General features: G+C 36.9%; 1 long non-coding RNA gene across 1 annotated transcript in view; it reads left to right on the top strand.

Annotated features, from left to right (window-relative positions):
• LOC135083440 (uncharacterized) overlaps positions 1-16,337 on the top strand; it is a 262,840-nt gene that overhangs the window by 209,951 nt on the left and 36,552 nt on the right. The window lies entirely within an intron of this gene.

The raw sequence follows: 16,337 nt of genomic DNA, 5'->3' as shown, positions 1-16,337 counted from the left end.
TTCATTTTTATTTATATAGATAGATTTCTATAATAACTAGTATTTTTCACTTTTATTTGATAGGTATTTTATATAGATTCTTTCCTTCCTTTAATCCTTATAGGATTGACTAAAAGTCTTTCTTTCTTTGAATAAAAACATTATTATGTACACATTATACTTTCATATTATTACAAGAAAGGTAATTAAATTATGGCATCAGCCATCGCTGGGCCAGTTATTAATCAAGCGCATCACTACTCGTTTTAATGCTAGGAACTGGTATCACACAAACCGTGATTATTCGGAGCAGTCACAGGTCACTGTGGCTCGCCGGCGGAACATAAGCGGCCGCGATTTACTGCTACGAGAATGCTACGCCGTAGCACATTTGAAAAAAGTTGTCCTTCAGCTCAATTTGTTGTTTGTCTCTACTTTCTTGTTTTATATTCATATCGAAGTTTTGTTAATTACTCGAAAAGTTAATTAAAATGTCAAGAAGTTCTATTTCATTTCAAATTACTGAAAAAGCACCATCCATCCAAAAAAAAACCATCTTTTGTAAAACCCTTTTTTCCATACGATTTTGATATACATATTACACAAAATGTTTGTGGAATGATTATTTCCCATTGCGACACCTGTATAGGTACATAGCGTCCACATCCTATCTTCAAACTTCCTATTCTTATTAGAGAGATAAACAACGCTACTAGCGTGTTTCCCGCTTCCACCCGCGCCGCTCGTTATTCTGTAACGTCGGCGTTACGTAAGCGCACAACTTCACGCAGCGCGGTTTATTATGTCAGGGCACTTGGCGTATGTAGACGAGTGTACTTTGGCATGCGATGTGTGAAAAAGTTGCTTTTCAGCATATTTTCAACATTGTAGTGATTGACAACAAACCTTGGTCTTGTGGAATCCCTTTTTGGGTTATGATTTATGATACTAATTCCGTCACTGGAGGGTCCATCCTTAACTTCGACCTCCTCTTATGTATAAATAATATAATATATAGTGTATAATTGTACAATAAAATAATGTAATTTATATTAATATTAAGGAAAATTATTACCATTAAGCATTATTTTGTAATTGTTAACTCTGCTACATCACATGGTCAATGTATGAATGCATGTATATCTGTATGTGCTGAATATGTTAATGCAAATGAATAAATAAATAAATGTTCAATTAATACATAAAAATAAAACTATTAATACAACGAATAAATAAAAAAATCTCCCCCGGGACGGCCTTCATTGGTTAGGTTACGAGAGATGGGAATAATCCTAATAGTAACTATCATAAAAGTGCCACTAGTAGTCAAATTGAATTTTATTATTTTATATTTAGATTTTTGATATCGCATGCTTTGTTGCACATTCAACTGCGAATTTTGAATTTACATAATTATTATTATGAGAGATAGGTAATCATTACGTGATAACATGAGATCTAGATTAAGAAGAAATATTTACTTTCTATATTTCAATTATAGGTATGCATTCGTATTAATCCTTTATACATATTTGATTTTTGTTATCTACTCCATAAATAAGGAATTATGCTAATTGATAAACATTTGTTGATGGCGTCTTATTGTTACTTAACTTTATTAAGTTACTAGCTTTCCGCCCGGGGTTTTCCCGGAAATTATTCGCCATAAAACCATCCTTGGACTTCTATGAACATTTAAAAAAAGAATTGGTAAAATTGGTCCAGGTGTTGTTGAGTTATAACACATAATTTGCTATTCATTTTTATACCTATTAATAGAAGAATTAGGTACAATTCATAGGCACACTTACGCCCCTATTCAGAAACGATGTTTGCTTAAGTGAAGCAGCAAATCGAACACACAGCGTTGAATAGAGCTCTGTGATTGGTTCGCGTGTCACCCTGTGCGTCCACGTGCACTGTGAGACCTCATAGTAATGTTTGTGAATACGGGCGTTATTTATATTGCCATTAGTTCGTACGTAAAATATACCTCGTTGTAACTGTACACATAACTTGCCACTGACTCTATACCTAAAGTCCGCATTCTCAACATAAGTCTAGATCAAGTCAGCATAAAGAGTCTATCTAGATCTAGGTCGCTCGAAATGTGTAGTTTGCAGTTAGTTTTCTAGAGGTAAGCTTATCTTACAGTGATAGGATTTTTTCAATATCTCCTTATAAAAATATCCTCCTATCAGGAACCTACTTTGTCCATGAAAATAGCATGGGACACAAAACTTTTTATTGATCCATATCGGTGAAGGTGTCAAGAAGTACAAAATCAAGCTGTATTGATCATGACAGCTACAAGTGATATTATGACTGAGCAGATGCATATCAAGTTCTTTTAATATGACATACCTACCAATAATACTACTAAGTACCTGTGTAAATGACTTGATTCACGTAAACAGATTACCGGCTTACAATATATGGAAAAACATATCATTAACATTTTTAATTGCAAAGATAAGACTTATTTAAAATGCATATATCTACGGCTATATGGTGTTACTATAGCTACAGATAGCTACTAAGTATGCTTCAGAATAAAACCTCAATAACATTGTTTGTTTCTAATACATTATATTACTGCTAGTCCTAATAAAAAATGTATAGTAAGCACCTTTTGAGTTAGTTTGTTCACTAACAATGTGAACATAAAAAATACAAAGGGGATGAATGTTCAGTGACAAGCAGGGGCGTTAAATGTATGTTACAAGGATATTATCCTTTTAACATATAATCGTTACTGAAAACTAATTGCTTACTTAAAAACGCTTTCTTCGAGGTCTTGTAGGTATCCTGGTAAGTATACTACAACCTTAGAGTGTTAAACGAGTCAAGTCGCAGCAATCGATTCATGAAGGGCCGATACGAGACCTTGACAAAAATTGAGTTGCAGTGTAGTCCTGTTATTTTTGTAATTATTGCATTCTTTAAACATTTTAACATTCTTCTAATTTAATAGGAATTATAAAATAATTCAATAATTCCTGTTTAGTCTATCTGTTTATTCAAGCTTTCATTTTGATGTAGGGAAGTGTTTAACATAATATTTGTTAGTTCTTATTTGTATTTTATTATAAAATACATATTATAATTGTAAGCATTTTCCTCTAAATCTATATGTAGAGCAAGTAATATTTCAATGTTTATAATAAATAGATATGCTAATGAACAACTCAGAATTGTTTTAGTAACTTAATAAAACAAGCTACTAATTAATAAATGTAGGACCTACAAAAAATTGGACAAAAACAAACATAATTAGAAACATGGCGGTGCAGCATCTCTCAAGAGCACGTACTTATAGATAAACGAGTACAAAAAATTACTTGATACTCACATTAATCTTATCGAAAAAATCACTAAACCGAATCACTTCAATCAATCTTAACCTTGATAACGTGCACTTATTGAATACTCACATTTACAGAAATCCTTGGTGTTCCGAGCCCTCCGTATCATACACTGGATGCACAATCGATACTCGACGGCATCGCGGGTGCTTCGGTGAGTGCGTTAAAACAGTTTGTTGTGCGACAGGACCCCGCGCGGCGGCAGCGAGGAGGCTACTGGTTGGCGGCTGCGCGCAGGGCGTGCCTGCGGGAGTTTACACGGATCGATTTCACACATCTTGATATGATCACAGGTCACAGGTGCTTAAAAGGGGCATATTTTAGGCAATGTTTTTCAGGTAGTCGGGAAAAATGTTACGGCAGCGGAAATGGAAATTCTGCTAGGTCGGTCTAGACTCTACATACGAATATTATGTCGGTATTTTTTTTTATTGTACCGTATCGTAGTAAATTCAAATAAAATCACACAAACAGTAGATTTCCGTTAGAGAAAATTCAGAACTGAATAATTCAGGTTATTATTCCCGAATAATAAGGTAATACTTGAGGGAAATTAAGAACTTTACAATTTTTTCGTAATTGTTCGTAATAGAAATGATTTTCTCCATTTTGGTGTCCAACTCTACAATATCTTTTCTTTTCAACTAAAGACCGTAACTTACGTGCCTTTACTTTTAGTGCACATATCATTATAACAAAATAATTAATTAATTCAACCGTTCTAGTTATAAAATTTTAACAGAGTCTATATTAGTCCTCCATTTTTTGGTAACAAGCTCAGAGTAAATAAAAACATCGGCGCGTGTAAATTCCACGACATTCGCGCACGCGCGGGCGGTGCTAGCCAAGGAATCCTGTCATACGTCTACGACAATAATAAATATTCCTTTTGCACTATTGACCTCTAATTTAGGTGACTTTGGAGTTCTGGAACAATCTTAATTATAGCCTGACCAGGAACATAAAAACCCTGGCATAGAGGCGCGTCAATTGCATTTGATAGTGCAACACTGAGTACAGTCGTACCTGTGTTAAATTAATAGGCTAACTTTATGTATCAGGATTCAGGATTACGGGCTAATTTGATATTTTCATGAATTAACGAAAAAATATTATTATAGGTAACCTGGTTTAAATAAATTAAATGAAAACATCATTCGAGCTAGTAGGATTTATTTTATTATTCATCAATAATCAAATTCAGAACTTGAATATTCAACTGCAATGTCTGCGCATGAACGCTTCAAACTCGGTACTTCTTTCCCAATTCCATAAAATTCAACACTTAGAAAGTGACAAAAAACTTTAAAATAGGTAGTTGAAACAAACCACAGCTAATTTTCATAGTGGACTGTACTATACGATAAACATGTCAGTCAATTTGACACCCTTGTCGGAAAAATTATTCAATGAAAATATTGTCCGAACCCTTAGTATTTCTCTTCGACAAATACTTTAACACATTGTGAACCACTTTTCTTTCACGACTATGAAAAGATTTTAGCAATTTAATTCACAAAATCAATTGCGCACATTTAAAATAAAGTTTGTTTACACTTTGACAGCAATAGACTGACATGCAAGGTGACATGACAATGAAGTTTTCAGTTACTGTTGCCATTAAAAGAAATTAGTACCATTAGTTTTCCGCAACATGGCGAGGGTTTTTATGTTCCTGGTCAGGCTATAACCAGTTTATTAAGAGAAAAATGAATTTAGAGCTACGATCATGTGAGCGAATTATAATGAAATAAAATATTTTGTATTTTTTGTATTTAATCAAGGTCCTTTAAAAGTGGCAACTTTACACATCCTCTCAAAATCTAAAAAAAAAAAAAACTCAAATCTCATTTATTTCTGTAAATAGGCTTAAAAAAAGCACTTTTACCTTTTACTTTTACTATTTGGACATATTTTTCTATTTTTGGACATTCTGTTGAATAAAATATGACTTGGACCGACTTCACAAAATATTTTTTCAACTTGTATGGGAATTGGGAAGGTAATCTGGGAACTGCGGGTGGAAGGAAAGACACAGTCTTCTCTCTAAGCACGTCTGTAGATTACCTACTAATACGACCTAGCAACGTTTTATTTGCCTAAGTCAACATACCTACATATTTAAAATACATATTTAAAAAACCCCATATTGACGTGTTTGTTGACAGTATGGTTCAGTATATTTTGGAGGTATACAATTTTCTGTCACATAGTATTTAAGCACCTATTTATGTAAATCGTGTATTCTGTACTTCTGCCGCTGATGGACGTCTTGGGTAAAACTGTAAGTCCACAGTGAATTATATAAATAAATAAATAAATAAATAAATATTAATACAAAAAATCAAGGTTGTAAGAAACGTCAGGATGAATTCATATTCGCGGAATTGGTAGACGTTTTTTATACCACGATAAGAAACTCTTACCCGTTATTGGTTAAACATATAATGTCACATGCCTACCTTACTATTTGTATTTACTCACTGTGAGCTGAACATACATAGTCATAATTCTTTCTTGTGTCCTATTGTTATTCAACATTGTAGTCTATCTATTAAATGTGCTACGTCAAGCATGTAGTGTAGTTATCTATGTGACAATTGATATTACTGCGATTATATCATCAAACATGATAAGTTCCTAATGCTGATTATTAGATTATCTTGACAGAATAAAGGGGCCGATTACACTGATTGGCTAATTGATGATTTGATGATGATCTAATCACGTGAACGAGATCACGGCACAGATAAATTGATAGTTATTACGTCAGGTTACGCATGGCAGCCGGAACTCTAGGGTACTATGTGAATTTAGACAAAATATTACTCGTAGATGCAATATTGTAATTTAACCAGGAATAAGTTTGAATCTTATGTAGAGCTTTGTTTTATTAATTCTAAGGCTACTAAGGCTACACTCTATTGTATATTTTTTAATTATGAACTGCATTAGGTACATAAATATATAATATCTAATTACAAAGATTTCCAACAAGATAACTATACAGGGTGTCCCAGAATGGGTGAATCAAACTTTTAGGGGAGGTAGCTCTACTAATGTACTATCCTAAAAAATATGAAAAAAAAAATTGAGTTCGGATTTTTTTTTAAATAAAATGCTCTTATCTCAAAATCAAGTCATTATTTTCAAAAGTTTGTTTACAGATAAAAGAAGCGATCATGTTAGTAAGAAAAACGTACAATTAATAAACTCCAAACGCATCAATTATGGCCAGATACTTAGGCAAAGCTGATTTATTTTCACTTTTTGAAAAAAAAAAAAAAATTTGTTTCCTTATGCGCTTTATTTTTTTTACATATTTTTTAGGGATAGTACATTAGTAGAGCTACCTCCCCTAGCAGTTTGATTTACCCATTCTGGGACACCTTGTATGTTTTAACAAATCTTATTTATTTGTTCACAGAAGATGGAATACACGTGGGTTTCCTAAACTTTAGGTCCTTTTAGGTCCTGAAGGAGAACAAGCAATAATGACTACCACCGGCAAGCATCGTCAGATTTTCTCCATAAAACAACAATAATGGGAGTTATTTTTATTAGCATTAATTTGTCCTTGTTGGTATGGTAGAGCTAGTTAGATCGAGGGCGGCGCGTCTGGGCGGATCGATGGCGCGCGACACTCCGGCGCCGTCCCGGCCCGTGGCACACTGGGCGGGACACGGGAGATGGGACATTTTCATGTTTTATTCAAACTAGTTATTTTCTTTTCTTTAGAACAAAAATATAACATGAATAATCTTTTATTTAGATCTATTGTTCGCAAAGGTTTACTAAAACCATGAAAATATAACTAAATGCCAGAAAAAAGTGGAATTTTTCGTCTGTTTTCCTATAACTACTCATTTACACCCTAAGCTTTAAAATTACCTACTTAAGTTATGATTTTTTGGACTCAATTATAAATCATTTTATCCTTGGGCGATTGTTATCAAGGCAAGCTCAAAATACCTATTGATAACAGATTTTATTAGGTTCAAATACCCTACAATCCAAAAAATGTTACTTAAAATCACTTAAATTGATTGTTTATAGCAGTAACCAAAACTGAAGCCACAAAGTAAAACTCTACATTACGTAAAAACTTTCATTCTCAGTTTAAAGTTCGCCCTCCAACTGAAATCGAAAATGCTCTCACTGTGCGTCAGGCATGCCTTACTCTCGGGCGAAAGATTCGGTCCAATCAGTGCTCATCTCTCTCCCGCCCGCGCCATACTCCATAAACCCTCCACCATAAACCAGTGGCTCGACTCTGCGGACACCATCAGGGGAACCTGCTATTATGACCACCTGTAAATAATTAAGGTTAGTATTTAATTACATACTGTTTCTACTTAGTTATGTTTATTTTTTCTAGAAAAAAAAAACCATAACAGTGATTGAAATGTACATAATTCAAGCTTGCAATAGAATATTGGAGTATTAACTGTGTAAAATCACTTCTACCTCTACATAAGCAATACTTAATTAATGGTGTTGTATTACCATACCATCCAATTAACGCAGCTGCTTGGTTTTAATGATATTCCTCGTCCTGAAGAAAGCTTCAAGGAGGTTTTTTTACGTTTTTAAATACATTGATTAGTATAATTTAAAAAATAGCTCTGTTAATATGAAAATAGAGCTTTAGTTTAAATAATGTTGTCATTGTTCTGTCGTGCCGTTTTCTTGAAGATTGGCTAACTTATGTAGCGGTGTTGTAAACATGTACACAGATAATTACGTTTGTGTAGTGAATTGCGTAGTGTACGATAAAATGTGTTCTATATTATTTGACGTTAAATTAATCAATTTGCGTCTGTCTTTTCAGTAGGCTTCTTTTAGCTGGCCAATCATAGCAGGAGGACTATGTTTTGCAGTAGATGTCCTGTCGCTAAAATGATGATGATAATGATTAGCTCTATCTTTTGCTAAAACAGTGTTCAAACTTAGAACTCTTCCTATATTCTTCTGATTAATTTCGTTGCGCGTCCGATGACTGCTTAACTTTCCTCCGTTACAAACTTGATCTTCACTGGTTGGGTTTTTATTGGCGGTCAAGCTGTAGATTTTGGCTACACAAGAGTTGCAGAGCGGTGGAAACGAGATTTAGGAATAGTCCCGTTAATTTTCAAACTGCTTTATCATCATCATCATCATTTCGGCCATAGGACGTCCACTGCTGAACATAGGCCTCCCCCAATGATTTCCACAATAGCCGGTTGGTGGCGGCCTGCATCTAGCGCCTTCCTGCTACCTTTATGAGGTCGTCGGTCCACCTTGTGGGTGGACGTCCTACGCTGCGCTTTCCGGTACGTGGCCTCCACTTCAGAACCTTGCTGCCCCATCGTCCGTCAGTTCTGCACTTATTATTATTCTGTGGTTCTGCATACTATTTGCCCTGCCCATTGCCACTTCACCTTGCTAATCCGTCGAGCTATGTCAGCGACTTTAGTTCGTTTACGGATCTCGTCATTTCTGATTCGTAAACGGCTTGTCTTTTGTAATGTTTTGTTTATAATTCGTTCAGCAGTGGGCGATGGGCGCGCGCTCGGAGTCGCGGCCGGAGGCGTGCGCGGCGCTACTCACGCTGTGCTGGCTGTGCTGCTGGCCCGACGACTCCAACTCCGGTACTTTATAACTGCTTACTGAGCTTCCACCCGCGTCATCGAGGTTACCGGTGACCAAAAGGCCGGGTTCTACCTTGGCCAGCGTCGCGTAGCGATCCAACGCGGAAACGCTGCCAGCTTTCTGGGCACCGCTAACCTCACCGACGGATCTTTGGATACTTTTTGAGATGATACCAAATGTAATTTTCATTTTCCTTTACTGCTTACTTAGAAATAGATACCTATGCTCTTCAATATTTACAAACTAAGGGCTTGTTCCCACGAAGACATCCTGTTTTTGCAGGATCCCGTTTAGTAGATAGTGTTTTAATATTAACATTCACACGAACATCCCGTTTGCAGTGTCCCACTATAAACCGATTCGTTCGATTTTGTAATTATAATTTCAAACATACATGTGTTTACACGATAATCCAGTTTTGCTGGATAATGCATTACTGGATCCCGCAAAACTGGATTGCCGTGGGAACGAGCCTTTAATAATAGGTATATGCACGAACTACTAGCTAGACTATGCTCCCGTTGTTCAAGATTCTTCGAAAACAGAAAGTTCTTGATAGATTTCATACTTTTGTAACACACTCCTTGTAAATCTCTACATCAGTGGTTTCAATGATCGCCGTGTGTTTTCAGACACGTCTCCCGACAATCCATGGAAGCCAGTGGTGGGTGGTACGTAAATTGAATGTGTGTCACTCCTAGTAGTCAGACATTGTCACTCAATTCACCCATCCATTCATCTTAGATCACACAATAGGTCCAAACCATGGTGTTTCCGTACATGACGTACTTACCTCTTTAAGCGATCTATAAATACTATTTTCTGTCCTTGGTCTGCCCAGAAAATAAGGCAATAAATACTAATCATAAAAAAATCAAGGCTACCAATTAAGTATCTTATAATGCTTTCAAAAATATGAACTACCTACGAGTACGTCCTTAGTTTGTACAAACAATGGATTGCAACTTAGATGCGAATTTTTTTTTTCTAAATCTCAACCAGGAATTGAACCTGAGACCATGCGAGTTCAAATCAAATCACTGTGCCATTACTCAATCTGTGGAATAATTTTTTTTCCTTTTCCACATTAGGTGGGAACGACTAGCGTACATTACTTAGTGCCAAATCATTGTGTTATTATGAAATGTTCATGTAATAACAACTTGATAATGTAATCAAGCATAAATTGTGTAATATTCTAGAGTCGGGAGGCCGCAGCCGCACTGGAGCCCCCTTCGGCAGACGCATGGCCAGTAGCGCCGTGTCTCTACATCTACCGAGCACTTCAGGTTTGACTATGTCTTTACTTTAAGAACGACTATTGACTGTGTATATTGTAGGTGTTAATATAAAGATCCCTCTCCGCTTTTCATTGATGGAATAACACTAAGTAGAAAGGTATACATTTCTATCTCAACCATCTTTACCATTGTAGTAAACAAGTACCCAACAACAGTCTGAAATGTTTCCAGGATATTCCAAGAAGCCGTTATCAGCGCACAGAAGCCACGAAGAAATAAGAAGCCGAAGAAAGTCTCACCACGAGGCGCCCACAGCCGACGCCCGCTACCACTCCGCGCCCAGCGTCATCGACGAGGTCATCCACCGCCGCGACTGGGAGCGCTCCACCAAGGAACTCTACATCCCGCTCAAGCCAGAAAACGAGTGTCCCTCCGGTAGCACTCCCAGCCTAGACAAAGCGCCATTCGCTGAACCCGAATCGTCGTCCGTAGAATGCCTGCAACCTGAAACCCAACCCGTTAGACCGTGCAAAAAACATTACACTAACATCAAATCTTCCAAAAAGTGCAAAGAATCCAACAAAGATGATATCAAAGACACCGATGCTACTGAACTCGTCCCGCCTACGAGTGATTTTCATGAAGTCGTCACCTCTACAAGTAATTTTTACATAGGGGATACTAATGAAGAATCTTCTATCCTCGTTAAAGCGTCGACCTCTAATTATGAGGAGTTTATAGAGTCTGAAAGAGTTGCAGAGGAAAGAAATAAGTCAATTTACAAACCGAAAGAAGCGAAGCAGTCGTTAAACGAGTCTATTCGCTTGAAGGAGGTGCCGCGGAAAAGTTTGGTGCCTCTCGAGGAGGGCGAGGTGTCGAACTACGAGTTCCTGCTGGCGGAAGACATCGATGGCATCGACCGCTCGGGAGCCGAGCATCACACGATTGAGTCGCGGATAAGCCTCGCGAGGCCGTTCCCTCCACCTTCAGTCGGTGAGTTTACTATTATTAAGTTGGTATGCCTTGTTGCACGAACAATCAATAATAATAAAATAATGTAGCACCAAGCAACCTTTTAACTAGTTCTTGCTGAACATCTTGGGTTCACCACTGTTGATCCATCAAAATATACATTGTCATGTAAAATGTTGCCAAGACGAGACCATAGGGCTTCCACTATCAAAACGTTATCACATGTCGTGTAGAATCAAGCTTAGTCGTGTAAAATCAAGTTAGACTCCTCACACCCCAACCCTATAAGACCTAACTTTACAAACTCTACCTTAGCCAAATTCATGCGACTTAAAGGATTCGCTGCCTTCAATAGATTGGCAATAATCGCTGCTAGCGTTATAAATGAGTAGTCGCTTGGCAAGTGCGATTCCCACCTTAACAATTCGATTTTCTCAAGCAATATAAAAAGCTGTTATAATCATACTTTTTCAGAGACGGTGGGCTACGACGGCGGCGCGTGCTACCTGGCGGAGGCGGGCCCGGTGCGCGGGCTGCGTGCGCGCGCGTCGCTGTCGCCGCTGGCCGCCAGCCTGCGCGCGCGCCACGCCAGCGACGGCGACATCCTCGCGCCGCCGCAGCGGCCCGAGTCCGGCGCCTTCTCAGGTACAGTATTACTTGCCTATACCAGCGGTTCCCGAGTGGTGGTCCGCGGAACCCTGGGGTTCCGTGGAAAGGCCGCAAGGGTTCCGTAAAAAATATTATCCCACGTTTCGTGACCGACGTTGTTCGCTCGCACCGACTTGTTTACGCACAAGGGAGGGGCAGGGCGTGCGGGCGGAGTAGTACGGGGGTTCCGCTAGGAAAAGTATAATCAATTAGGGTTCCTTGGCAAATAAAAATTGGGAAACCCTGGCCTATACTATAGTACTAGTACGAGGCTGAAACCATTCAAGAACGCCTGACAAAAGAATACTAAAATAATAAAATTTCAGAAAATCTAAATGCTGCCTCTTTCCTTGCACAAAGCTTAGTATTGCCATTCAGCGAGGAAATGCAGCCAGCATCCTCGCCTCTTTGCCTCACGGACACACTTTTATTTTTGACTAGCTTACCCGGCGAACTCTGTTCCGCCTTAAAGGCAATAAATAAGCAAATCTTTCCTTATTTGCTCACCGTTTAGACCTACCCTGGACTACGACAAACATTTTAACACCAAAATCAGCTCAATCGGCCCAGCCGTTCTCGAGTTTTAATCAGACTAACGAACATCAATTCATTTTTATTTATATAGATTAAAATAAGTTTATGTTTATATTTTGTTTAGAGTTAAGTTTGCCTTAGTTTTAAAAAAAAATTTTTAGAACAAAATAAATTATTTAAACAATGGATTTGGAAAAATTCTACATTGCACATGAAAATGCAAATAAACAAATACTGTACTACGTACTTTTACAACTATTATGATCACAAGGAGATATACAACCTAGTAGAGTTAATTGCGCACCTAGCAGCAGTAACGTCACATCGACGCTCTAGTTCATACGAACGGGGCGAACGCGGGGAGGTGTACGGGTAAGTGAGAAGGAGAGTCGCATTCCAGCGAGGTGTGCAGTTGACTCGATCAGATTAAACATTAGCATTTCGTGGACACGTAAACAAGACCCATAGAAAATTTTGTTAATCCTCCTCCTCAATGTCAATGTTAACATTTTAATGTCGGGGCAAAGGTCTACCGTGGGTAGTTTGCTCTTTAATAATGACTTTATTAAAGAGCAAACTACCCACGGTAGACCTTAACCGCTTCAAGTCTTTAGTTAACATGAACTAGCAAGCGGAAAAACTTTAAACCTCTGTATTTCTTTCCGCAGAGAGTGATCTAGACCTGGATTTGGAGGGCAGCGAGGAGAGGCCGCCGGACTACGACGACATCCAGCAGTACACGTCGCCCAAAAAGAAGGAGACTGCTATTTAAATCAATGATTTTGCCCAAAACAGCAGTTTTTTATGAGAAAGAAAGCAGTTTCAAAGGTGGAAAACAGTGATCATGAAAGGTGGAAAAAATTAAACACCAGAACTTTGAATAAATTATTTATAATTTTGGGAAAGTTTAGCCTCCACCTACTTAGTAATAGCACAGGTAATAGGTCGGCCGATTGCATGTAAAAAATCTGCCAAAACTCTAACCCATTCTTAAGTATACTTACATATAAAAAAAGATTTTCAAATATTAATTTGATGTTAGTGATATTATTTTTAGGTAGGTATTTAGTTTAGTTTCGTTGCCATAATTTATTATTATACAGAGATGAACTTAGAAATAATCATCGTGCCATTTTAGAGACGAATTAGTGAGAATTTGCTGTTGTAACTTAAATATTAATGATGTACTGCGAAGTGTATCGATGTGCCTAACTATTGTGTCAAGTTAACTATTTAACTATATTCAATTATTCATTAATGTTTTAAACCTACACGTAACCATGTTGGATGAATGTTGTAATGGGGAAATTACAATTAAATTATTAAGAATGCTATCCATATAAAATACATATTTATACCTATGCGAAGGTAAACTTCTTCTACTATGATTATCTATATCTCTGTATCTTATTTTCATAGCCCAATAAATAAATAAATTATGAGTATTAGTTATAATAAAAAATAGGTGTTACTATTTAATGTTAATTGTTGATTATGCTTTAACTAAGTATTTATTATTGTTAACGTGTATTAACGATGGGCTGCTACAATGAGTATTTAAACGCATAAAAATCAATTTATCCAGTCAATTGAAAATGTAAGTTATTAAAAGCCTGCTTGTTGCCAATAAAAAACAGATTTTGTATAAAAAGCTATATTTTTTCACGAATACTTCAATACGTATGTGTACATTAAAATTAAACATTATATAATAATATTGTATGTAAGTATGTACAACAATGTAACTTACATTGTCTCTATTTATTGTCAATGAACTGGTCAATATTGTTTTTATCTTCTTAATTAAAATTGTTCATAATTAAAAATTGATTTTTTAATCCATTCAGCGAAATCATTTCTTCTTTTTAGATCTGCCTCACTCATATTGTTGAAAGCTTTAAAGCAGGAAATTGATAAAGAGCTTTTCAACCGAACTTATTCATTAGGCATTATTTGCCGGCATTAATATGGTAGTAAAAATTTAAAAGGATTTGTTTTGACTAGATTTATTCGCGCCACACTTCCACAACTGCCTGCGAGATGTCGCTGCATGTTTTCCTTTTGAATTTCTCGAACGATGCCGCGATGGCTGCCAAACGAGAGTGGTGCTAACGTGACAGCTTGTAAATTATTTTTTTCGTTGTTTGTTCTTTTGTTATCAGTAAATACTTGCGTGATTTGTGATCAATGTGTACTGAAAAAGTGTTAGTTTAAGTGGTGTTACGTTTTGAAAGAAGATTTGACCTGGCCGCCCATGTGCGCAGTGACACCTACCACGAAAATGAAACCATGAAAGGCGTCTGCATCATCTGCAGTATCCAGAAACTAAAGAAAGGTACGTGCAATCCGTTTCTTCTTCCACCGGGCTATACCTACTTGATATAATTGTTTTTCCACTCAACCCTGCTTTTCCAGCATTTTTTACGAAGCTTAACGCGCTATTTTTGTCATCACAAAGTAATGAAGTAAATTTGAATTTGGAATTTCATTCCAATAAAATTCAGGAAAAAATTGTCAAAAGTGTTGCAGAGTGCATTTTTTTTTAATTTTGCTTGAAACACATGATCGCGGCATCGTTTTATAACGTGGGAGAGCCACGCTTCGGCATGAATGGGCCGGCTCGACCGGAGTGATACCACGGCCTCACAAAAAACCGGCGTGAAGCAGCGCTTGCGCTGTGTTTCGCCGAGTGAGTGAGGATACCGGAGGCCCAATTGGGGGGGAATGGGATTTAAAAGGTTGGCAGCGCACTTGTGACTTCTCTGATGTTGCGGGTGTACATGGGCGACGGCAATTGCTTACCATCAGGTGATCCGTCTGCTCGTTTGCCTCCTATCACATAAAAAAAAAAAAAAAATGAACATTCAAATGATTTGTTGGAAAAAACATTGGAAACTTCTACCTTAGACCCACAGCTAAAGGATTGAAATTATTATATTCAATACACTCCATAGTTTTCCTCATAGCTGTAAACAGTCAAATAAATAAATATATTTGAATATAATGTACCTACTTAATAAAGGTTATTTAAAAAACGGTTGGTAAAAATAACTATTTTTATTATTTTTATAGTCATGAAAATACAAAGTTGGCACATTTAATATTTAGAAAGCCAGAGTTACAGACATTGAGAAAAACAGTAAAATGCATGCAACATCGATTATTTAATTTACATTTATTTTGAAATTACATTTTATGTACTGAGTAATATCATCATATTAATATGTAGATAGCATTTAACAATTTACTTGTGTAAATATTGGATACGTAATTAATAAACGATAAAATCTTACTTTATTTTTGGACGCTTAACTTTGGAGCAACTCTGTGTGTTTATACATATAAACTGTTTTACAGGTTTATGAATGGCAGGAAATTCTTAACACCACATGACCATGTGGTCAACAACAAACTTACTCTAACAAACAAAAAGTTTTTAGAACTGCGGACATGTCTTGTACCTACTTATTTATCATACTTGAACAATCACTCTTCACAGCATTTGCAGCGCAAACAACGAGAGTACAATAGATAATACAAAATTGATTATACCTAGGTATATTGATAGGAACCTTATCATATTTTAATTATTAAAATGTTTATAAACTTTTAATTTAAGACATAATGGACGTTAGATGGATCTTGGATATTTACAACATAGGTACATTACCTACTTAGAGACCGTAATCGTTAATATCGAAGCGTTGATCTGAAGTACACTTAAGTATAGGCCTTACTCTAGAAAAAGGTATTTCTGATACATAGTAACATAGTTTCAACTAAATGACGTCTCATCGTTATCATCATCATCTCAGCCATAGGACGTCCACTGCTGAACATAGGCCTCCCCCATGCTGCCCGGTTGGTAGCGGCCTGCCCGGTTGGTAAATGACGTCTACTGCTGCAAAGGCCTCCCCTACAAATATTCACAATGAGCGGTTCTTGCACTGCCCGCATCCAGGTGCTT

Source organism: Ostrinia nubilalis, chromosome 23 (assembly GCF_963855985.1).
Source record: "Ostrinia nubilalis chromosome 23, ilOstNubi1.1, whole genome shotgun sequence".
In the NCBI taxonomy this organism is placed as follows: Eukaryota; Metazoa; Arthropoda; class Insecta; order Lepidoptera; family Crambidae; genus Ostrinia; species Ostrinia nubilalis.
The sequence above is the reverse complement of the archived record's forward strand: the minus strand, read 5'-3'. Positions and strand labels throughout refer to the sequence as shown.